General features: G+C 42.5%; 1 protein-coding gene across 2 annotated transcripts in view; it reads right to left on the reverse strand.

Annotated features, from left to right (window-relative positions):
- RAB28 (RAB28, member RAS oncogene family) overlaps positions 1-25604 on the reverse strand; it is a 254459-nt gene that overhangs the window by 63223 nt on the left and 165632 nt on the right. Inside the window, exons 7-8 of one of the 2 annotated variants that reach the window (XR_002346346.1) lie at positions 16987-17111; positions 8515-9048 (exon numbers count right to left, since the gene is read on the reverse strand). The gene's annotated coding sequence lies outside the window, so the exon portion shown is untranslated. Of the gene's footprint in view, positions 1-8514; positions 9049-16986; positions 17112-25604 lie in introns of those variants that run through there. The other variant, XR_002346347.1, reaches the window with a different exon arrangement.

Below are 25604 nucleotides of genomic sequence, written 5' to 3' on the forward strand. Positions count from 1 at the left end.
TTTACATGTACCCAATGGTCATTGCAGTGTTATTTACAATAGCCAAGATATGGAAGAAACCTAAGTGTCCATCAACAGATGAATAGATTTTTTTATGTGGGATATATATATTCATATATGTAATATTTCTATATATGTATGTATATTGTGTATATATATACATATGTAGGAATATTAGTCATAAAAAAGAATGAAATTCTGCCATTTGTGACAATGTGGATGGATCTAGTATTATACATAGTGAAATAAGTCACCCAAGACTCTATGTTATCATCTATATGTGGAATCTAAAAAATAAAACAAATGAATGTATATAACAAAACAGAAACAGACTCACAGATATAGAGAACAAATTAGTGGTTACCAGTAGAGAGAGGGAAGTGGGGAGCTGTGAGATAGAGGGAGAAGACTAAGAGACACAAAATACTATGTACAAATGAGTAAACAAGGATGTGTTGCACAGCATAGGGCAATATCGCCATTCTTCTATAATAATTTTAAGTGGAGCATAATCCATGAAAATATCGAATCACTATGTTTTACGCCTGAAACTAATGTGATATTGTAAATCGACTACATTTAAATTTTAATTATTATAAATTTAATTTTATGTTTATAACTGATACTTCTTGAGAAATTGTCCCTTTTATCTACGTATAGTACCTTTATTTGTCTCTTGTAATAATTTTTTTTACTTAAAGTCTATTTTATCTCATGTTAGCATAGCCACTCGGCTTTGGGGGGGATTACTGTTTGCATGGTGTCACCCTTCCAACCCTTTTACCTTCAGCCTATTTTTGTCATTAAATCTTAGTGTGTCTGTAGAGAGCATATAGCTGGATTTTTTAAAAATCCCTTCTATCTATATCTGCCTTTTAATTGGATTATTTAATACATTTATGTTTAATTAATTACTGATAAGGTCTGATTTATGTCTGTTATTTTGCTATCTGTTTTCTGTATGGCTCATGTTTTTTTATTTCCCCATCCTTAAATCATCGCAGTCTCTTTTATTAAATAGGTATTCTTTAGTCTCATGTGTTAATTCCTTTGTTTCATTTTTTTTCAATAATTTTCTTACTGGTTGCTCTGGGGATTACAATATATTTTTGAATTTATCACAATTTAGCTCAGATTAATACCAATTTAGTTTCAATAGTATAAAAACTTTGTTTCTTTATAACACGGTTACTTCACTCCTCCTTCGTGTTGTTATTTTCATTACAAATGACATCTTTGTAAAGTATGCCCATTAATACTGATTTACAGTTGTTGCTTGTATGCATTATGTTTTAAATCAAACAAAAGAAAATATAGTCAAGAGCAAAATATATAGTTAAACTGTTTTTACATTTACCTGTATAGTTACCTTTACTGATGTTCTGATTTCTTACACAGATTTGACTTACTGTCATGTGCCTTTTATTTCAGCCTGAAGGATTCCTTTAATATTCTTATAAGGTAGCTCTGCTAGTGAAAAATGTTGTTTTTTGTTTATCTAAGAATGTCTTAATTTTACCTTCATTTTTGAGACATAGCTGTGTAGGATAAAGTTGTCTTGTTTGATATTTTCTTTTAATACTTGGAGTATGCCACCCCACTGCCTTCTGGACTTTGTGGTTTCTGATGAGAAATCATCGGTTAATCTTACTGGGGGCCGCTTGTACGTGATTGATCACATCTCTCTTGCTGCTTTCAAGATCCTGTCTTTGTCTTTGACTATAATGTGTAAAAGTAGGTACCTCTTTTGAGTTTAGCCTATTAAGCTTCTTAGATGTATACATTAAAGTTTTATATTATGTTCAGGAAGTTTTCAGTAATTACTTCTTCAAGTTATTCAAATATTATTTTTATCCTCCCTTCTCCCCCACCCTACACACCTTTTTCAGATTCTTATTATGTATGTATGGTTATGTTTGATGGTGTCCCATGGGCCTCTAAAGGCTCTGTTCATTTTTCTTTTTTTTTTTAATGTTCCTCAATTTGGATAATTTCAACCACCTATCTTTAAGTTTGCTGATTTTTTTCTTCCTGTCTACCCAAATCTGATCTTGATAACTTATAGTGAATTTTTCATTTAAGTTTTTGTACTTTTCAACACCAAAAGTCCTGTTTGGTTCCTTTTTTATAATTTTTATCTCTTTACAGATATTATTAATTTGGTGAGACATCATGCTCATGCTTTCTTGTAGTTCTTTAGACATGTTTTCTTTTAGCTCTTTGAATATATTGAAAATAGCTGATTTGAGTTCTTTGTCTCTTAAGCCTATCAAGGAGTCTTTCTTGGTTTCTAGTGACTCCTTTTTTTCTGTGTAAGGGCCATCCTTTCCTATTTCTTTGCATATCATAAATTTTTGTCAAAACTGAACATTTTAAATCATGTGGCACTCTGGAAATCAGATTCTTCCCCCACCCTCCAACCAGGGTTTGTTGTTATTGCTGTTTATTGTAGTTGCTATTGTTTGTTTAGTGATTTTACTGAATTATGTAAAGTCTATATTCTTTGACGTATATCAACTCTTAAAGCTCTGCTTTGTAAGCTTAGTGATCAGCGAATTAGACAGAGATTTCCTCAAATTCTTAGAACCAATAAGTCTCTCAGTCTTTGTCAAAAGGGCCTGTGTGCCTGTTGACCATGCCCTCAACCCTCAGTGAGCAGTTAACCACGCTGCCTTAGCCTTTGGTTCTCCCTGGGAGGAGCCTCAAAGTCACCCACAGATGAGAGCTTCGATCCTTCTCAGGTCTTTCCTGAGCATTCACACAGCTCAAGGCAGGCACATGGGCTTCTAGCTTCTCAGGAATGTGTCAAAGCTCTTCAAAGCCCCATATGGAGATGTTATGCTCTAGATTTTTCCTTTGAGCTTTTTGGTTAGTCAATTATTTGCCCCAATTTTTATCTACTATCTCAGGTAGCCATACTATTAAACAACTGTCTTTCGCTGTTTTCAACACTAAAGAAAAGACTTTCCACACAAAGTGAGCTCTAACCCAGCTTAACAAGGACAGCCTTGAGAATGGAGTCTTCCAAGACACCAACAGACAAATAAATAAGGACAGTTCTCTGGAAATGAGGCTTTGAAAGGGTTCCAGCCCTGTTTTGCTCCCTCTAGTGGGTGCAGGATGCTCATTTTCACTGATATTAGAGATAGCTGGTTTTCAAGGTTACCATGGAGCTAGAAATGAGGGAGTGGACATAGGGGAAATTTAAACGCTACTGTTCATATCAACTTTTCATACCTATATTCAGCTGCTTTTCTTAAATAAATAAGAAAAAAGTCTGGGAGACGTATGGTTCCAGGAATTTAAGGAAATCTCTGTCTAATTATTAGATGATTATTATCTAAGTGTTACCACTAAGCTCCTCGGATTGCTTCAAGACTTTAGTTAATTTCCGTAGTTTTGAAGGAGTTGATCCTGAAAATTTTTGCCAGTGTTTTCAACGCTTTTATGGGGGAAAAGGATCTTCAGGGGTTCTCCTTCCATAATGTTCACTGAGGTCCAACTCACATCATTTTATATCAATGTGTCTTTGCTCTGTTTGACCCACTTAAGTGTTTTGCTGCCTTTGCTCTGTTTGACCCACTTAAGTGTTTTGCTGCTCTGTTTCCATTCCTTTCCATTCCCGTTTCCTCACTCTCCACTTTCAATCAAAACTTTTTTCCTACCTCAGATCTTTCAAATATTGCTTCACTTCCACTGTCACTGGCCTTACTTAGAGGTTCTATCATCTCTCACTCAGATTTCTTCAACCATGTCCAAATTTGTTCCTTTGCAGCATGTCTTCTTCCCTTCCGATCTATTCACTACCCTATAGCTAGATGGATTATTTTAAAATATAAATTTGACTGTGTCTTCCCTTGCTTAAGCCCTTCCATAAATGCACATCACCTACAGGATAAAGTCCAGTCATTACTATAGCAGGGAATACAATGCCCTCTTGACTCGGCTCTGAATTTCCACTTTGACCTTACATTTCTTACCCTAGCCATACATAAATAAGCAATTCTATATAAATTCTGCACTCAGTTATTAACATTCCTGTCTCTTGTTCTCCCAGTGGCTTAATTCATCCAATACATATTTTTCTAAATACCTACTATGTGCCAGGCCCTAGGCAAGGCACATGAGAAAAGGAAGTCAGCAAGACAGGCAGAGTTCTTCTCCCTGTGGATGTCACATCAGAGGGAGAAACTGACAATAATCAAGCCAGTTAACAAATAAAATGAATAACTTGCAGAATGCTTTAACTGCAATTTGGGAGGACAGCAAGAGGAGAAAACTTCATGAATTGGTTTCAGAAGGAAAGTTCTCTCTAAAAAGAAATATTTGAGCTGAGACCCAAAGGATGACACAGAGTCGATAAGTCATGAGAGGAAAGCGGCTCTCACTGCAAAAGCCTTGAGACCAAAATGAAACTCAGATAGAAATTAAAATAGGGAAAAATTGTCCCAGAAACCTCCACACATTCCAATGAACACACACACATGCTCACACACGTCCATGCTCAGTTCCTCAAGTAAGTAACTGCTGACTAGACCAGCTGACAGATGGGAAATCCTTGCACGGAGCTATGACAAGGGGAAGTCTGTGGGAAAAGGTGCTGTTATTTAGCTGGCCCACCCCTGTGAGTGAGTCCAAAGTTTCCCTTGGACTCATTCCCACCTGAACTTCCACCCTTATGAGCTAAAAAGGCCTTTCACATTCATGTTTTATACAAAGAAAGAGATGAGGATTAAGTAGCAGCTGCTTAGGGTTAGGTACAGAGAAGAAACACATATATGCTTGGTGGTAAAATGATTGTATTTTTAAAAGAAACTTAAAACCTTCCACCCATGCTTCTCAGAGCTGTGATCCAGTTAAGGAGTGCTGGGTAAGCAAAGCCCTTCAAGGAAGATGGCAAGAGGAAGGAGAAAGTGTTCCACAAAGACGAGTGTCAACTGGAGGGTGGTAGACTCTTGCAACTGAGTATCCAGCTCACAAAGACAGACCCTCTGACAGTCAGGATTTCTTGTAGAAGGAGAACCACAGCCAGGTGATCCTGGAAAATTCCTCCTGATGCTGACACTCTGCATGTATTCATTTTATAAATAACTACCGAGTTCCCACAATGAGCCAATCCCTTCTCTAGGTCAAAAGACACAACAGTGAACAAATAAAGATCACTTGTAGAATTATATTCTAATGGAAAGAAAGATAGCAAGTAAAAAAAATAAGTAACATTAAACAATGAGTCAGATGTTAGAGTGATGAAGAAAAATGAAAGGAGAAAAGGGAATTAAGAAGTGCTTAGGAGTTCCCGTCGTGGCGCAGCGGTTAACGAATCCGACTAGGAACCATGAGGTTGCGGGTTCCATCCCTGCCCTTGCTCAGTGGGTTAACGATCCGGCGTTGCCATGAGCTGTGGTGTAGGTTGCAGACGCGGCTCGGATCTTGCGTTGCTGTGACCCTGGCGTAGGCCGGCGGCTACAGCTCCGATTCAACCCCTTGCTTGGGAACCTCCATATGCCGCTGGAGCGGCCCAAGAAATGGCAAAAAGACAAAAAAAAAAAAAAAAAAAAAGTGCTTAGAATTCCCTGGTGGCTCAGTGGGTTAAGGACCCAGCATTGTCACTACTATGGTTCTGGTTACTACTGTGGCGTGGGTTCAACCCCTGGCCTGGGAACTTCCACATGCCATAGGAGCAGCCAAAAAATTTTAAAAAAAAAAGTGCTGAGAAGTTCTGCTTCCAGCCAAGATGGAATAACGGGAGCCAGACCTGCCCTTCCACTTAACTAGAAAACCTGGGCAAAATATATAAAACAATCGTTTTCAAATCACTGGATATCAGGTGATGAAAGATGGGTGATAGACAAGAAACAAAGTGAAGTTACTACCTGGAGAGGATTTCCAGGTTGTAGTGCAAGGAGGAGGAACCAGACAGGAGCCCAGCATCCTCACTGATTTGAGAAGATGGAGCTGAGAGTCTGAGGAGATGAATGCAGCTAGAGTTTTCAGGATAGAGAACAGTCCAGAGAGAAAAGTCTGGAGATTTTCAAAGGGCGCATCTCAAGTATTTAGCAGAGTACGATCAGCCCAGGCACATGAGGGAACTACCCAGGATTGGAAAAAGGGCAAGGAACGTATGCCCGAAGTGTTCATGGTATAGCAAGAAGCCTAATGTGATTGTGGTGACCCAGAAAAGAACAGGAAAAGGAGAAACCTCTAGGGTACAGGAGACAGCTCAGGCAGGAACTCGTAAACCCTAGCAAAGATGTTGTGTTTTGCTCCAATGAGATGGGAGCCATGGGAGGGTTTTGAATAAAGAAGCGTCATTATGTGTCTTGTGTTTAATTTTTAAAAAATCACTCTGACACTGAGTGGAGAAAAGGCTTTAGGAGCCAGGGCAAAAGCATTGGAGCACCTTAAAGGTTACTCTTATAATCCGAGCAAGAGTTCATGGTGGCCATGCCCATAGTATAGGCATGGAAGTGGTGAGAATGTAGCAGATTCTGGATGTCTTTGGGGAAAAAAAATAACAGGATTTGTTAAAGGGTTTATTCCAGAAAGAAAGACTGTCTTAGTATGAGGAAATCTTTCAAGTAGACTTGACTTCTCACTTACTCCTTTCTATCCATTCATCAGGTGTGAGAAGCAAACGTAGGGCTTTATCAGAGTAAGACCTTCACCCTCTCTCTTTTTATATGTCTTCTTTTCATGGAACAAGAGTGTAAAGATCCGAGTCTTGGGTTGGGTTTGGGTTTAGTGAAATATAAATAATTGCTCCCTTTGTAGACTTTAGCCTGAAGTCTAATTAGCTTAGGAAAAACTGGTGTTGTGTATGGCACAGCTTAGCCTTCCAGAGTTCTTTAAGTTGGAATAGGGTCCTGTTGGCAATTACTTCTTGCACAAATTTCCACTTTTGGAAGTTTGTTAGGAGAATGACAAGAACGTGAGATAGGATTCAGGTATTTCTGTTTCCTCTGACCAATTGCCATATGACCCTATCTCCACATGTTGTTTCTGACAAGATGTTATTAACATAATCTATCGCATAATGAGTTAAGAGAAGAAAATTATGTATTCATTTTAACAAAGTTTAAAATAGTATGTAATAAAATCCAAATGCCATTACTGTTCATTTTCAATCTTAAAAAAAGTGAATCAGAGACATGACAAAAGATAATCTAAAAAAATTAATTGACCAAATTATTCCTAACTCTGGTATATCAGATGAATTCCTATGAAAATTAAGGGCAAGACAAGAACAATAAGTACCCTTACTTTGTTTTTTGGGTTTTTTGTTGTTGTTGTTGTTCATTTTTTTCCTCTTTTTAGAGCCCCATCTGCATCATATGGAAGTTCCTGGGCTAGGGGTTGAATCAGAGCTACAGCTGCAGGCCTACACCACACCTTGTGGCAATGCCAGATCCTTAACCCACTGAGTGAGGCCAGGGATCAAACTCATGTCTTCATGGGTACGAGTCAGGTTCTTAACCGGCTGAACCACAACGGGAACCCCTACTTTATTTACCAGACTTGTGTAACTTCTGGATAATATCAGAAGATAAAATAAGTAAATAAGATTTTTAAATATTTTATATGCCTTATAAAATATTTAAAAAGCTTTATTTGTTTGGGGAGTATACGTTGTGTACCTAGGAAACAAAAAAAACTTAAATGAAAAACTTTCAAACTAATAAGACAGTTCAATAACATGACAGCTAACAAACATGCATTTTTAAACAGTTTTTCCTATATGTCTAAAATCATAAATTATAAGCCATAATATAAGGAGATCCCTTTAACAATAGTGAAAATATTTTAAATTCCTATGAATAAACCTAAAAAAAATTCGCTGAATCCATATTAAGTACCTATATGATATTCGCCAAATTTAGACTATAATACTACATATATATATATCCTATGATATATACTATAATACAATGTGCAAATTAACACCTTGATCCTGGGAGAATCAAAGGGAAAGGGGCAGTATTAAGGGCTGGCAATTCAGCTGGGAGGCCATTGGTACATTCCAGACAAGAGATGATAAGGCCATAAACTAGGAGAACTGTAACAGACATAGTAAAGAGAAGAAAATTTGGCTGATATTTAAGAGCTAGACTCTGACAGCGTTAGAAAAACTACAGGAGGTGTTCAATATTGGATGGAGTTTCTAAATAAATTTGTATTAACTCATAGCATAGAAAATAGTTTTGAACGAAAACCAAGGCTTGGGACGGCAGGATCAAAACTTGAAAGAGAAAATGTTTTAGTTCCAAAAGTTCAGGTTGGCATATCAAGAACCAGGCCCCAAAAGATTCTGTACATAATATTAATACTATAAACTGGTATTTTCAAACTGCAGGTTGAGCTCCATTAATGGATTGTGAAATCAATGTGTCGGTTACAACACGTGTGGATTCATTAAGCGAGAGATTAGAATAGAATAATACACCAGAGTGTATTACACATACAAGGGTAATTCGTATTTCCTGAATCTTTGTGTTTTGTATGCTCGTGTGCCTGTGTGTGCACACTCCCACCCCCCGCCGTGTGTGTGCATGTGTTGGGCCTCAACATAAAATGCATTTCTTAGTGTGAGTCATGTCAAAGACTTGAAAATCACTTCCATCAATAATAAATTAGGGGCCACATCGAGAAAGAGTTTAATTGCCCAGCTTCTCAATAGACTAGATGAATGAGGTCCAACTAGGAAAATGTATCTGCTCAGAGGTGACAAGTCATGAAAGAATTAAGAGAAGGTGAGAATTGCAGTGAAAATGCAGCCCCAGGCTGAGTCTTGCAGCCTGAGTTGGACATTTGGGAGAAGGGAGAGACTCCCCAGAAAGAGGAAGAGCAAATGCAAAGATTAGAAGGTGGGGAAATGTAACGGGCATTTAGAAGATAAAGAAGAGGTCCATCTAGCTGCAGCCAAGTTAGACTGATGGAGAGCCGAGGAGACCAAATTGTAAGTTTATCTCATAGGAGGGTTGTTTCTGACCGTCAGTGGGATGTCCTGAAATATTTTTGCTCTGGTGACTGATGTGAAGATAACAGGATGGCCTGGAGGAAAAAAAAAAAAAAGGAACTAAGGGCAAGAGAATTTTTAGAACTCTCGTAAACAGCTAGGTCCAAGAGAATAGACAAGATTTGTGACCTAGGCCATAAAAATAACAAATTGTATGTATTCTAGAGTGACAACTTAAAAGCTCTTGGAAATGGGCTGTAAGGAAAGAACAATGGGAATGAGTTCTAAGAGAAAAGCCTCCGCCTCTACTTGTTAGCATTACCAGAATAATTAGTAGTATTAATATCACAAATAAGTATGGGAGTTCCCGACGTAGCTCAGTGGTAATGAACCCAACTAGTATCCATGAGGATGCAGGTTCAATCCCAGGCCTCGCTCAGTGGGTTAAGGATCCTGAGTTGCCATGAGCTGTGGTGTAGGCGGGCAGCTGCAGCTCCGATGTGACCCCTAGCCTGGAAACTTCTATATGCCACAGATGCTGCCCGAGAAAGGGAAAAAAAAAAAAAAAAGTATGTTACACTTCCATTACATTTCCTTACCTTAAAGTGTCCTCATATCCATTAATCAATGGATTTCTGTAATTACCTTAAGAGACAATGACAGAATATGTCACTCTCTCTATTTTAATGGTGGGAAAACCATAATCCCGAAGATGCTTTTCCGGACTCTTCTAAAATCACACGGTTAGTGACCGGATTGAATTCATCAGACCTTCTCATTGTGAGCCAGGCGTCTCCCACGAAACCACAAGCCACACCTTGAGCACAGCCATCCTCAAATAATGACCCATCAATGTGTTGATTAAAATTATTCCAAGCATTGAACGGGCTCAATATTTCAGAGAGAAAGCCCATTAGAAAGGTCACTGTGGCTTGGTGTAAGTTTATTTAATAAATATTTTTCTTATTTGGAGGTTTTAATTTTAAGTATGTGGTCTACTCTTTTTGTATGATTATTTGCTCAAAAAAATTTTTAGTCAGCAACACACCTCATAAAAATTTAATATGTTTCAGAGCTCTCTTTACTGTTCAAAAAAGCACAAATCAGGCATTCTTGCCTTTTGAAGGTGGCACCCCTATAACTGGGCTCTCCCTCTGAGGAAGGCGCTTCCCAGCCTCGTAGAGAAATTGCTTTTTTTAAAAGAAAATTACACTCGAATGGAGGGTTGTCTCAGATGGTTTCTCCACTCACAGAGAGTCTGCACATAAACCACCCGGAGGTGTCACAGCTTTCCCAGTCATTGGCACACTTCTTTCTTTAATCTTGAAAAAGCCCTCCTCTCTGATGTATCTTTGGCTTTCAGGGCAGTAGAGCAGGACAAAAGTGACCTGGCTGATGAAGAGCCCTGGGTTTGAGTCACAACTCTGACTCTCCCTGAATATATAAACTTGCATGACTTAAGTCACTTCTCTGAGCATCATTTTCTCATCTGTGCCATAAAGTGGTTAAGCTTTACTTCCCAGGGTTCTTGCATGGATGTGACAGAGCAAACCTGAGGACACTGAGCCTGAAGTGAGTCTCCACTGAATACTTATCACCTACGAGCCTCTGAAAGACATGGTTTGCCAAGAGAGCCATCACTGGGTTCATAGCTTTCCTTACTTGAACTAACACTTAGACTTCCCAGCCATTCTCCTTGACCTGGCCCAGAGATTTGCACCTGTGAGCTCTTACCTGGTCAGAGTCTACAACCAATTGCTTTGAGCAATAAGCAAAATGTATTCGTAGTGGAAGAAAATTAGCCCTGACTTCCCCTGTTATTTTGTAGGAAAAAAAAAAAAGATGCACAGCCTAAAAGTTGAGAATTATGATGTTTTGGAGGGCAGTTTTGACAGAATTGCTGAATACTTAAGCCCCAGAAGACAGCCAACGTCTCAGGTGGCTCTGAGGAACTGTTCTGAAGAGAAAAGGAAGGATCCAGGATATATAGGAGTTTTTGCAACAAAAACCAGGTAATGAGACATTAAAAGATCACTTTTAACTAAAGAAAACCAAACTTCTCAGGTTAATAAATCTAGCGCTTTTCTGTGTTTGGGAAGATGCAAGAGTCTGGACTCATTGAAATGATTCCCTTGATATTCACCTTAACTATGTAGGGCCTATTCTTCCCCATCCTGAATCCCCTCAGGGTGCACCAGGAAGGTGGTTGCAGTGGTTGACGGCCTGATGGCTGCAACATCCTTTGTTTACTGACAAGGCAGGCAGCATTCTCTGTCCACAGCTTCAATCAAAAAATACTTGTTAAGCATTTTCTATGTGGTCAGCCATTGTTCTGGGCATTGAGGATAAAAAAATAAAGATAAGAGGCTTGTTCTACTAGGGCTTACCTTCTATTAAAGGATAGAGGCAATAGGTAGGCAAGCGAGTAAACAAGAAGTTTGTATCAGTTAGAGATTGATATAACATAGAAGATTGAAATACAGCACTGGGAAAGAATGCAGGGAGGTTGGTCAAAGAAGGCCTTCCTGAGGAAGTGACATTTAATCTGAGAATCAACTGATGAGAAGGGCCTGCCCACGTGAGAATTAAAAGAAAAAGCAAAGGTCCCAAAATGGAAATCAGCTTGGCGATCTCATGCAACAGAGCACCAGGGTGGTTGGCATGTTGGGGTGAGGATGGGTTGTTTATAGATAAGTGTGAGAAAGGAAGAAAGATCACACAGTGCCTTACAGACCAGGGGGAAGAGGCAGAGTTTTGTTCCAAAAGGAAGTGAGCTCACTGAAGGATAGTAAACAAGGAACTGTGATGATATTTTTCAAAGTCCACGCGATCCACCCCTTGTAGGTCAAGGACAAGACAGAACATCTCTTTGATGATATTGTGGAGGTCCAGAAAGGGGAAGGGGGTATCAGGCTGTGAAGTTCATGGTGGACATGGAGAGAATGGAACAGGTTCTGAATATATTTTGGAAGTTGGATTGACAAGGTGTAGGGGGTAAGTATGGTACAGAGAGAACCAAGAGTAACCCTATAAGGTTGGTTTGGCCAAGTGGGTGAATAGTGGTACGGCTCACTGAGAAGAGGAAAAATGGGGAGGAATGGATGAAGGGACGGAGAGAGGAATAAATGGTGTTATGAAGCAACTGGAGCTCAGGACAGGAGTCAGGACTAGAACTATGTAAACAGGAACTTCTTTCTACCCCCAGGGCTGAGCGTCATGCTATAAACAGCCCTGGTACCTCGGCAACTCGAGTTCATGTGGTGGAGACAAAAGCACGCTGCCTTAAAATTTCAGGTCTGTTGCTTGATTCATGAGCCTCTTAATTTCTCTGAACTTCAATTTCCTGTCCTGTAAAATTGGAATAAGACTCTTTAGGAAGTTCCATCGTGGCACAGCAGAAACAAATCTAACTAGTATCCTGAGGACTCGGGTTCAATCTCTACCCTCACTAAGTGGGTTTAGGGTACAGCATTTCCATGAGTTGTGGTACAGGTCACAGATGTGGCTTGGATCCCGTGTTGTTGTGGCTGTGGTGTAGGCCAGCAGCTGTAGGTCTGATTGGACCCCTAGCCTGGGAATTTCCATATGCCACAGGTGCAGCCCTAAAAAGCAAAAAAAAAAAAACTTATTTTGCCTATTCCACAGTGTTGTATCAAAATTAGATATGTACAGAAAAGTATTTTGAAACTGTAAGCCACTGGTCAAGCATGTGTTTTGTGAAAGGATTATGGCCCCGTGTTAGAAGGTAAACTTTATGAGAATAAGGACTCAGTCTATCTTATAAGGGCATCTCCAGCACCTAAAATGGAAGTTCTCAATAAATTTATCTTAAATGGATGAGAGAATAATACCAGATTCTCACAGAATGGAGAACTCAGGGTCGTGAACGCTGAAGATCCCATAACATAAAGATGTGATTAGTTTGATACACATCTGCCTGCTCCATAGCCCAGGAACCTATTTTATTCACCTTTGTAGGCCCACTAAAGTCCAGCACACAGTAGGTATGCAATGAATCCATTTCTCTGTGAACCACCAGCATCTACCTCTCAAGCTCTGTGCCTCACCAGATGATGCATTGGGCAACACCCTCCTGCTTCCAGGACCTGCAGACTCACTGTTCCTCTCTCAAACCCGGGTACAAAGTGTGCACCAAAGAGAAGAGGGAACATGGGAAGCCTTGGGATCAACAGGCACCTCCTGTGGAGAGCTAATTGCCTGAGGCAAGTGGAGTGGGGATGTGAGGATAAAAATACCCACCTCCCAGGACTGACCTACTCATTAGCCTATTCATTAGCACAGCTCGTTCCCAAAAGGGAGTTGTTCTACGAATGAACAAATACATTCATGACTATATATTAAGACACACACTTCAAGATTACAAAGAAGAATTCTTTTTTTTTGTCTTTTTTTTTTTTTTTTTTTTTTTTGTCTTTTTGCCTTTTCTAGGGCCGTTCCTGCGGCATATGGAGCTTCCTGGGCTAGGGGTCTAATTGGAACTGCAGTTGCCGGCCTACACCAAAGCCACAGCAACTCGGGATCCAAGCCGTGTCTGTGACCCACACCAGAGCTCACGGCACCACTGGATCCTTAACCCACTGAATAAGGCCAGGGATCAAACCCCTCAACCTCATGGTTCTTAGTCGGATTCGCTAACCACTGAGCCACGACAGGAACTCCAAGAATTCATATATTTAAGAAGATGAACAGGGAGTTCCCAATGTGGCACAGGAACCATGAGGTTGCGGGTTCGATCTGTGGCCTCGCTCAGTAGGTTAAAGATCCGGCGTTGCCGTGAGCTATAGTATAGATCACAGACACGGCTAGGTTCCCCCGTTGCTGTGGCTGTGGTGTAGGCAGGCAGCCATATCTCTGATTGGACCCCTAGCCTGGGAACCTCCATATGCCACAAATGCGGTCCTAAAAAGCAAAAAATAAAAAGATGAACAGGATTATTAAGAAGAATTTCAAGCCTGACATAGACTGTGTCCAGCTATGCCCCTCCCACCACCAACTTCACTGGATACAAGGGCTTGCATAAGCTCTTCGCTTTGAGTGCGGTATATAAAAGACAATGGAAAATGGAAAATGGGAAGCTCCCAGTACAGGTGCTACCTGGAGGCTGCAGTCAGCTCCTAGTCTCTCCAAACATCATGTCCAGCCCCTTAGCTCAGCATTTGGGGATTCACTCTCCAAAATTTAAGCTCTTTAACTCAGCACGTAGCATGATGAGAAAAAGGTGGGTTATCTTCCAGGACCCCAAGGATAGTCTCCTTGTCTGGAGCTTGATAAATTCTGAACATGATTTTTGTCTTAATGTGGGGAACTTTCTCCCATGGGTCACAAAGTTATCATGATTATACTGGAACATTCCTTGCATCGTAAAAGTGCATATTGGACTACTTAGGAGTGAAACACCATGATGTCTATCCTCAAGATAGCTAAGCAGAGAAAAAAGAAAGTAGAAGTGGAAAATTGACAAAGACTGCTAATCTCAGTGATGGAAATATGGATGTGTATTATGTTATTCCTAGCTTTCTATCTCTTTGAACATTTTCATTATAAAAGTAGGAATAAATCAGAGTTCAGTGGTTAATGAACCCAACTAGGAACCATGAGGATGCAGGTTCAATTCCTGGCCTCCCTCAATGGGTTAAGGAGCCAGCATTGCCGTGAGCTGTGGTGCAGGTTGCAGACCTGACTTAGATCCAGCTTTGCCACGGTTGTGGTGTAGACCGGCAGCTACAGCTCTGATTTGCCCCCTAGCCTGGGAACTTCCATAGGCCGCTAGTGCAGCCCTAAAAAGAAAAAGAAAAAAAAAGTAGGAATAAATCAAAGCTTTATTAAAGAGGAATATCTATCTGGGAAGATTATTTGAGAGGATTAAGTGAGATGCTAACACAGATGCATAATAGATGCTTAGGAAATATTAAGTCCACTAATTCATGAGTTCACACATAGGCACACACTCTTAGCATCTTCTGCTTTGAAGATAGACTGAAATCTTCACTTTGGGTCAAGACGATAAATTCTATAACTTAATTCTGTTTCACAGCCTTGTATGGGAGTTCTGCATCCGAGATCTCTTAGGCAAAAAGACTATGACCTTTGTAATGGTGGCCGTCCTGGAGTTTCCCATCGACCATATCTTTTTAAAAAGAAGGATGAGGCAGAGATAAAAAGCTGCACCTTTGAAGTGAGACAGCTGTGGGTGTATCCCCATTCCTGCACATAATAAAAGCTTGAAGTTGGCAACTGACTGACTTGGTGGAGCTTCAGTTTTTGTGGCTTCATGGCAAGCTCATCGTGCTGCCCACAGTGATGCCCAGAGGATGAAATAAGCGCTCATGCACTAAGGGGCTTAGACCACAGCACAAGGCAGGTGGGAGCCATGGTAACTGCTACCTGCCCCCAAAAAGGCACCAGGACTAAGCAGAGGAGCTGACTGGGGTTTGGATTTAGGCAAAAGGTGATTATTATACACACAGACCTTTGGTTAGCATCAGTTATTTTGCTTTCTATTTATTTGGTCTTCTTTTCTTGCTTTAAGGAGAAAATGAAAAATGACAAGAAAAGATTATGTCAACAAACAAGCCACTTTTAGGACACATCCTGGAAGCAGGACTCATTCAAGACAAAAGCGACTTCTAGCCCAGTTGGCAAGACAGGACTTGGGGTCCTCATTTTACAGCTCAGGAAACTGAGTCACCAACTGGCCAGAAAGTGAGAGCGTCAAGCCTAGCCCTGGGCAGTGAGGGTGATCCGATTGCGGTGGCTGTTTTGTCTGAACCAAAGTTTCTTGATGCAGAGGTGGGAAGAACAGACAGGACAAGAAAGGAGTGCATGTCCTTCCCTCCTCCAGCCTGGAAGTGGCCAGGCCTCAGGCGAGGAGAACCTCCCAGCTGTGCAGAGTCAGGCAGGATCTCGTGTCCAGTGCCCAGAGTGGCTGATTCACTGAGACAGGAGTTCAAGTATCCACAGTCCTCTGAAGGCCCAGAGCAGAGCTACGAGGCCTCCCTGGGGTTTGTGAATGCTCTGAAACAGCAGACAGTAAATAAGACCCAGGACGAAGGCTCTGGAGCGCTGAGACACTGCTTCTCAGAGAGGCGGGCAGATCAGATTTTTTACTGCCCGCCTATGGGTAGGAGATGCCCATATATGGACCCAAGGCCATGGGGTAGGGATGAGGTCCTCCTGGGACACTCAGTTCACATGCCAGCTCTGCTTTCTGTAGAGGAAGGATGCTTCTGATGGGTGTGTGTTCCTGCAGCCCCGCTGTGTGTCCCGAGACCAGAGCAGCACCTAAGCCCATGAACCGTCAGGAATCATCCACAGGGACCCAAAGAAATGCCCTTGTCCAGAACCTGGAGGTGAGCCCAGGTCTTTGAGCATATAACCTCCAGCCCCCACTTCTGACCCTCCCAGAGGCACCTGCTCATTCATTTGCTCACTCGTCCTTGCCACAAACATCCACTGAACATGACTCCACTCCAGACACTATGCCAGGTCCCAGGGGCATCTGAACACTGCAGCTGATCTCCATGCAATCATTCCTTCACTCACTCACTCATTCATTCAACGGACCTTTCTGAGCATTGCTCCACATGGTAAGTTCTAGAACTGAGGCAGGAGGAAGCAGATCTCCTCCCTGACCGCCCTAAGAGTCTCAGGGTGAGAGGGCATTCGGGGAGCCAGGTGACCTCCATGTAAAGCCCTTGAGCTTGAGCCTCATTTCTTCCCTATGAAATGTGCATTATCCTCCTTCCACAGAGTTACTGTGAGGTTCCGAAGTAAAAGACGCGAAAACTCCACGCCAGTTCCCATTGGTTGGTAAGTGTTCTTGGGGAGAGAGGAGGTTTTGTAAATTCTCCCTAAGCTATTTACCTACAGACAAAGAAGGCACGAAAAAGCCCTATCGAGTTACTTGCTCACAAATGGGGGGAGGAGGAGTTTCATAAAGAGACCACTGTGTCCGCGGTGACTTATTGAGTGTGGGAGGCTGTCAGGGCAGGGCAGAAATCACTTCCACTTACCTTCCGAGAGCGTTTTGTGGTTTACAAAGGCGTTTTTGTAATGTGTACAGCACCTCGGCAGGAGTCAGCCTCGCTCAGGTGGGGTTCCGTCAGGAGACAGAAGGTGCTCACCTGGTTTGCCCAGCCTGGAGGCGAGAAACGCAATTCCAATATTTGATTGAGATGTTGATACCTGAGAGAATACACTCAGAATAACTGAATTCGCACTTTGAGGAAAAGACCTATCTGCGGATCTCTCCCGACCTGATATCAACCGACGCGCACGCGCTGGACGCTGTCCTCCAACATTCCTAGACAAACCAAACGCAGGCCCATCGGTAAAGCGCCTTGGCAGGTGGTAATTTTCCGTTAGCTGAGATCAGGGGAGAATGGGATGGACGAGAGGATGTCACAAGGGAAGGTTTGCTAACCTCTGCCAGAAGAGCAGAAGTTATGGAACAAAGCCTTTTCTGTGTACACGCCCCCTACCCCTTCCCAAAGTAAGAATCACGGCGGGATGGAGGAGGGTCGACAGCAGTCCTGCCCTCTGATTGGATCCTGTTCAGTGCCTCCCTGAAACCTCATTGGTCTCCGGTCCTCCCGTCATCCCGTGATCAAGGGTTTCACCCAACCTGCATCGGAACAGACACTTCCTCACTCTGGGACCAAACTGTCTAGTTGGTAACAAGTCTGTCTCTTTGTCTGTAATTGCATCTTTTTTTGGCTGAATGTTTCTGGTTCTCACTGTTGTCTTCCTGATAGCCGTAGATAGTACAGCTCTCGGTCATGTGGAAACATGGGGACACCTGTTGCCTTCCTCTAGACACCCTGCAAAGATGCCTGCTGCAGATGTCCCTAACTGCTGGCGACTTCTGTTTCTTCATCAATGCAGTGTAGTGGTCACCTGATTATCTAGCAGGAAAGTCTGCCCCTTGTGAGTACGTCACCATGTTGTGTTATTTCCTGTATTCCAAAACCAAGACAAAACAAAAGGCGTGTTCTTCTCTATCTGGGGGAGCCTGTGGCTTTCTTGGTGACCATTTTCTGCTCACTCCTGTGGACTACCCCTCCACAGCCAACACCACATTTAACCTCAAGATAACACCAGGGCATGGCCAGAACACAGAGCTGTTTAAATTTTTTTTCAAAGGAGGAGAGGAAGCTGGTCTTGACCTTCATCTCATCCTGTGCCAAATGGACTGAGACCCTACAGTCAGTCGCTTGGCCTCTCTGACCCTCAGTCTCTTCGTCTGTCTATAACCCGGATATTTGCTCTCTCTTCATCTGCACGGCCTGTTTCCACTTAGACTTTGGCCACAACTCCATGCAGCGATCAGCTCTGTGCCTGATGCCACAAGAAATCCAGTCGCCACAAGAAGTTCGCAACTTTCTAGTAATGGTATCTGAAGATGGGTGGAGCCCTGGGAAGAAGGTCAGCTCATGCAGTGCACCAAAGCCTTCCTCGAAGAGGCCCCTATGTTCTAAGGTTCCATCCAGCATCCTCTCTCTCACCATTTCCCCTCCCCCTGAACCCCACCAGCCTCTCCCTATACACAGGCCCCCCTTCAACACCTCCCCACCATAGAAGATGAGGACATGCTCCTTGCTTCTTGAGAACATCTCTGCTCCAGACATTCTTTCTAGGCCTCACTTAAAGGAGTCACCAGACAAAGATGGTCCCTTCTAGAAGGAAGAGGTGAGGATACAAGTCGCTCCTCCTCTCCAGGAGGAATGCGAAGAATAACAACCTGGCCCTCCCTCACCTCACGTTCTGCTGAGGACCAAATAAATGAGAGGGGGCACAAACGTTCTTGGGAAGATGGAAGAATTAATCAAATGTAAGGGGTGATGGTGGTGGTACTCGCAGCCCTGTGACATTAGAGGTGGAAGACTGACTTGTCCAGTGTTTTTCACACACTTTCAGCAACAGAACAAGAAGAAATATATGTATTTGTCATCTAGACAGCACATACACTCCCCCCCCCACAAACACACAACTTAAACAAAGTTTTCACAAAGCCCACAAAGCCATGTCTGCCTAACTGCGAGCTCTCTACTCTACGTTTTTCCCTTCCGTTGCCTTTTTTTCTCTTTTTTTGTTTTCTTTTTAGGGCCGTACCTATGGCATATGGAAGTTCCCAGGCTGGGGGTCGAATCAGAGCTACAGTTGCCAGCCTATACCACAGTCACAGCAACGCAGGATCCAAGCCATGTCTGCTGCCTACACCACAGCTCACAGCAACACCGGATCCTTAACCCACTGAGCAAGGCCATGGATCGAATCCACATCTTCATGGATACGAGTTGGGTTCGTTACCACTGAGCCACGATGGGAACTACCCCTTCGGCTGCATTTTAAGATGCTACTTGTGGCCCACAAAATTTCTTTCAAAACCCACCAACGAGCCACCAGCCTGACTTAGAACTCTGGTGTGGTCCCACTCTCATTCCATAAACATGAAGAAAACAAGGCTCACGGACCGTTTTATTTTTTAACAAACATGTCCTGCCCACCTACACGCTCACACAGTATGCTAAACTTGGGGAATGACCAGTCCACTCTCTCTTTAAGGACTTTATGGCCTAGCAAAGGCCTGATAAAGAGGCGAGTCTGGGTGATGACTGGCCCAAACTCACAGCACTCCAGGGCAAGGACTAGAATTAATACTACCCATAGTTTTCTTTGCTTTTTTTTTTTTTAATTGCTTGTTTAGTTTAATTTTGAAAAATAACAAAACTTTTATTCTTATTGTATTTTTAAATATTTCCATTTGCAACCCCAGATGATGAAAAATAAATCATTCCTATAAATGTTCATGACTTTTGCTCTGTGTATATAAATCTGCTAGAGCCTGAGGTCAAAGGAAAGCCGCAAAAGAGAGAATAGTACGCCTTCGAGAGCCAAAAAACACAAGTTTCTAGTTTTTTATAGCATTTCATAGCTTAAAGTATGCTTCTATATAACACTGTGTATTTTATTTTGATATTCACAATAATCCCATTGTTTTATTCCCATTTTATGGGTAGAAAGCTGAGGCATGTGCAGTGACTCATGCAAGGTCATTCAGTCAGCCAACAGCAGGCGTAATAAATCTTTGATAGGTTGTGAGAGGAAATAAAGAAGCAGCCTAGGTCAGGCCCAGATTCCAGGGGGCCTGGGTTTTTCTTGAGGTGCCAGTTACAAAATGCCACTATCCCACATAAATTCAATAAATTTCAGGTCATTATAAAAATCATCTATATATTTCAAGATGTCATAAACATTCCTCACGACCTTTGCTTTATCATCCCTTTCCTGGCATGGACGTCTATTCCGGGGTAGATGCCAGAAAGCAGTGCTCCAAGGCCACTCCCAGCTTCAAGTCTCCATAGAAAAGACCCCCAGGGCATAAGCCGAAGTTTCACTGTCTCCCTGCCTCCTCCCAACATGGCACTGACTCATATTCTCTACTCCCAGAGTGGGTTTCCTTCTCCAAACTGTTTATTTATTCCTAGAAATTCTCACAAGGCTAATGACAAAAAAAACCTGGCATTTGTCTAAAAAAGCCCAGACTGCAAGAAAGCACAAAGCCCCTGAAGGGACAGTTGTGTGAACTTAAGCGAGGGGATTTCAAACCCCACTTGCAAATCAGAGCCAGAGGTCATTGTGAGAACTAGACGGGAGACAAGTTCAACTGCAGTTGATCTTTGCAAGACCTAGATCCTTGCAGAAAAAAATAATAAATAAATAGAACAAGTACTTCCATTTGTTGGGCTTACAGAAGAATTCTCTTTCTAACTTTCCTTTGTCTGTCATTAACATACACATATTCACACACAAGCAGTACAAGCCGAATTTGAGATGCATTTCATCAAGAAGAGTTAATAAGTTAATAAAGTTGTTTATAAAGGTCATCTCAAGCCCATGAACCTGCAAATTGTTTTCCATGTAGAGGTAGCTCCAAAAGTTATTCTTAAAATATTAAATGCAATGTTATATTTATTTTTTAAATGTCAAATTTTCAGCATAGAATGGAAGAAAAGACTGAAAAGCCAGGCAGACGCCTAAACAAGAATTGTTTTATGGGAGTCCCTTGGTGGTTCAGTGGGTTAAAGATATGACATTGTCACTGCTGTAGCTCCAGGTCACTACTGTGTCATGGGTTTGATCTCTGACCTGGAAACATCTGCATGCCATGGGCACAGCCAAAATATATATATATTTCATGTGTCACTCAAAGAAATTATCCTATAGGAACTAAGTACCGACTGACCAATGGTAGTTGCATGACCCTAGTTGCATGTTGAGAGATTACTCTTACAACAGAGGAAAAATGGGTTGGAAAAGAACAAAACCAGGTACAGCCTGGCCAAATATTGTAATATTCCAAAAGCAAATGATGATTGTCCAGAGGAGGTGAGAGGAGAAAATTTTCCACAAATCTCTTATGTTTCTGCATGTCTTGGGAGTGAGGCACTGAATGCCCTCTGTTCTGGACTTTCTCTTCAAGGACCTTTGCATGTCTAACTGTCTTGGAAGAGGGTCACTCCAGAAAAAGGGAAGGTCTGCTTGCTGCAAGATGATGATACAGATAGTGTCTCCCCACTCCTCCCAGAGGAAAGAGCAGGCATGCTTACTGCCCAGTATAAAGAATGTGGGTTCCCTAAGCTTGGGGTTCCTCCCTCTCCTGCCATGTACTCACTGTGTGGGCATGTGTCCTCTGGCTATCACTGAATATCCTAGGGGAATTGGGGATTAGGGAAGTGGCACAGTGGTACTAAGATTCTGGCTTCTGCTACTCTTGTGAGCATAAGTTGTCCCTTGCCTACTACACTAAGATGGCCCTTGTCTTTGACCCATGAGATTTGTGTCTTCTACTAGCACCAATGAAACCATGGTGGGCTTAACTGCTCACTCACACTTAGGGGGAAATCAACAGGCTTTTCACAGTTTTTGACACTGGGATATACTTGTTATAGCAGGGATGGAGAGAAGAAAATGGGTGTGAAAAAATTTAACTGCTTTTTGGCAATGAGAGAAGAAAAACATTAAATTTTAAATAAATATATTCTCTCTCTTCAAAACCCTCTCTTATTTCCAAGGATTTGTCTGTGAATCTACTCAATGTTTTGTGGTGCTGAAAGAGGTATAAATTAGGGGAAAATGTGAGGGGCACAGGCAATTATGAGACTGATTTGTATCATAAAGAATCCAGAGTAGATCATGAAACAAAAGGGGAGGGGGGAGTAAAAAGTCCTTGTGTTTGGAAATAGTAGCAAGTGTTGAAGAGTTTTAGAGTTTTTGGGGGAAAAAAAAGAAAGGATTTGCTCAGGGATAGTTGATAGGTAGGTAAAGAGAGAAAGAGATAGACAGATGTAGATGGATGAATGGATGGAGAGATCAATAGATAGAGATGAATGGATGGATGGATGAAAAGACAACTAGTTGGCTAGACTGATTGATTGAAATGGATGGATGAAGAGATAGCTAGTTGGCTAGATTGATTGATTGAAATGGATGGATGGATGGAGAGATTGATATGGATGGATGGAGAGATGATAGATAAATAGAGAGATATAAAGATTGAAAAAGAGAGAGAGAAAGAGACAAAAATGCAGAAAGCAAATTTCAAAGTTTGCTGTGTAATATGAATAGGACCTGTCTTTAGTTTTGTATGGAATTTAGTGAAGGTCAGGATTATTTAAAATTTTCATGTTTGTTTGCCAACCTGCTTATTTTTTCCCCTATGAATCCAAGCCAAGGTTAACTTCAAGGCAAGAGCTAGCAGGTCAAGATATATGTGGGTTACAGGTTAAGAATTACAAAACAGCAATTTATTAGATGTGCCAGTTAAAAAAAAAAAAAACAGAAATCTATGATAGCACTCAGGTTTCTGGCTTAAATATCTGGTTTTATGGGGTGCCATTTACCACACCACCAGGTAATACAGTAGAGGAGTAGGTTTGAGTGAAAGTTATAGGGTTTGAACTTGAACCTGTTGAGTTGGGAGGGCCTAATGGGTGTGCAGGTGGGGTGACCTGGGCTGGAGTCTGTGCAATGGAGTTGGATGAGAGGCTATTGCCAAGGGTGGATCCCCGGAGCTCCCCACAAAGAGACTGAGATGGAGGGGGACCAGGAGAAGGGGTTTCATGAAAGTCAGGAGGTCACATGTCCAGAAATCAGATCAGATGCTGGTACCAAGAAAGAAAAATTTTAGGCTCATTCCATCACTTTCCAGTCAAGCTAAAAAACAACCAATAAAAATAGCAATGAGATATAAAAGACTTTGAAAAAACATAACCCTATTCCAAAACAAGGTCTAAAGCCCTGCAGGCCACACATGGAAGAGAAACACAGAGCAGTAAGTGGGAAGGGAAGCAAGGCCCGCAGGCTCTGGGCCATCAGCCAGCAGGGGCAGGCGGACTTCACAACTGAGATGGAAAGAGGCCGGTGTCGTGTGATAGAGGCCAGTGTCAGGCTCACTGCAGGAAACCTGGAGCCAAGAGAGAATCTCCCACACATGAGAGGAGCCTGAGAAAGCTGTGAGCGCTGCCCAGGGCTATGGCCAATATAGACCACCGCCTGGGTCAGCCGGCAGCAGGGGCCATCCCAAGGCCAGCGGGGGTCCTCTACATGCCTGCAGCACCCTCTGTGTGGTTCTCCCCTCTGCAACACAGACTATGTCCCCTTGGCCTTCCAGGACTCCCAGCTCTGTCATCTCGCCTCAGGGAGACCTCCAGACTCTGCCTGGGTCCCGCATCCCTGCACTGCATCCTGGAAGCTCCAGGCAGCAAGCTGGGAAACCACAGCCCACGTCACGAGCTTGCCTGCTCTCAGGGACCACAGCCCTGTGCTGCCGAATGTTTTGTGTCTGAAAACGTGTTTCTGATATTCTGTCCTGTTTTTTGTTCTCTCAAGTGCAAGGTTAAGTATGGTTTCTGTTACTCCATTTTAACCAGAAGTGGAAACTCTTTCTATGACTTTAAGTGCCACCTGTCTGTGAGCTGTTGACCCTCAGTTCATACTTCCAGCCCTTGCCTCTACCCACACTCCAGCTGCCTCTTGATATCTCCACTTGGATGTCTAACAGGTATTCAAACAAGTAACACCTACAAGAGGCTTCCAGATGTATTGCCCAAAACATGCACCTGTTCCTTTCCTCCCTTGCTCTGATTTCCCTTCCCTTAATCTGTAGCATCCACGTCTTCTCGCTGACACCAAGGAGCCCCAATCCTTCCCATTGCCTCACCAACCACTCCTCACTCACACACACAGACATGCTTGCATCCAGATAATCAACAGCTTCAGCCCCTAGTTCACCAAAATACTAAATGCCTTGTTCTCTTCTGTCCCCAGCATTTGTGACCTGGACCTCTCTCTGTACACTCTTAGTATGCTTGCTTCTCATCTTTGTCTCATTTCACATGGTCTGAGATTTAACAAAGCATAAGAGACAGTTACTTTTTATGTAACATACACCAGTATTTTCTAGATCCTGCTGGAAATACCGTGACTTCCCTGAGCTCTGTCTTCTGAACAAGACTGAGATAAGCGCCTCTTCCTCCCGTGTATTCCCATATCGTAAATTGAGAGGCCCAAGGTTACCACCAAAGTGGCAGTTCCCGCTGCAGTCAGTGCTATTCCTGTTACAATCTGATCTTTTCCCTGTTAATGTTTTTGCCACCATATCAGTCAGGGTGGGCTGGGCTCTGCTGCAGTAACAACCAACCTCCACATCTCAGAGGTTTTAAACACAACAAACATGCAAATGTTTACCTCCAGGGCAGGTAAATGGTGGCAGGACAGGGTGAGGGGAAGGGCTCCATTGTCCTAATCACTCAGCAGTCCAGGCTGAGGGACACTTCAACTACATGCACGTGTCCAGAAGTGAGAAGGGAAAGAGGAAAATCACGTGCAGATTTTTCGTTTCAGCCCAGAAGGGCCACACGTCACTTCTGTCCAAATGTCATTAGCCAAAGCCAGTCACATGGCCATAGGTGATTTCAAAAAGGGCAGGGAAACACAGATCTACCATGTGGAGCAGGATTTGGTCAACAGCCGTAATGACTCTCACACTTTCCCATACAATTTGCAAGAGGAGGTAGGGCAGGAGAAGGAGAAGAAAGACCACAAGAAGAGGAGAAAGATTAAAAACTGATTGTGCTAAGGGATTCAAAGACTTCCATTTTCTTCACAAGAAGTGTGCTCCTGGGTAACTTACTTAATCCTGCGACATTTCCATTGCCTCGCCTATAAAGTAGAACTAAGAGTATCCGCCTCACAGAGTGATTGTGGAGCCTGAACTACGTCATCTCTGCACATGCTCCCCCATGCCTGGCACAAAGTCAAATGCTCAGTCAATAATGATGATCTGCCTCCTGCATTACCATTTTCAAAGCACTTTCAGGTCCATCAGCAGCTCTGACCCTCATAACAAGCCTAAGGTCAGCAAGGGGGGTGATTAGTATTGACGTTTTACAGATGTGGAAATGGAGGTTCTCTGAAATCCAGGAGCCCCGGCAGCTGCCCACAACTACTCACATGTGGCCCAGGGGGCAGGAAGGCTGGACCACAGGGCTGCAGACCCTCCCCCAGTGCTCTTTTTCTCATGGCCTCCTCTCTTCTCCCTCTATTTTCTGGGGTCTTCTTTTAAAAAACC

Source organism: Sus scrofa, chromosome 8 (assembly GCF_000003025.6).
Source record: "Sus scrofa isolate TJ Tabasco breed Duroc chromosome 8, Sscrofa11.1, whole genome shotgun sequence".
Lineage (NCBI taxonomy): Eukaryota > Metazoa > Chordata > Mammalia > Artiodactyla > Suidae > Sus > Sus scrofa.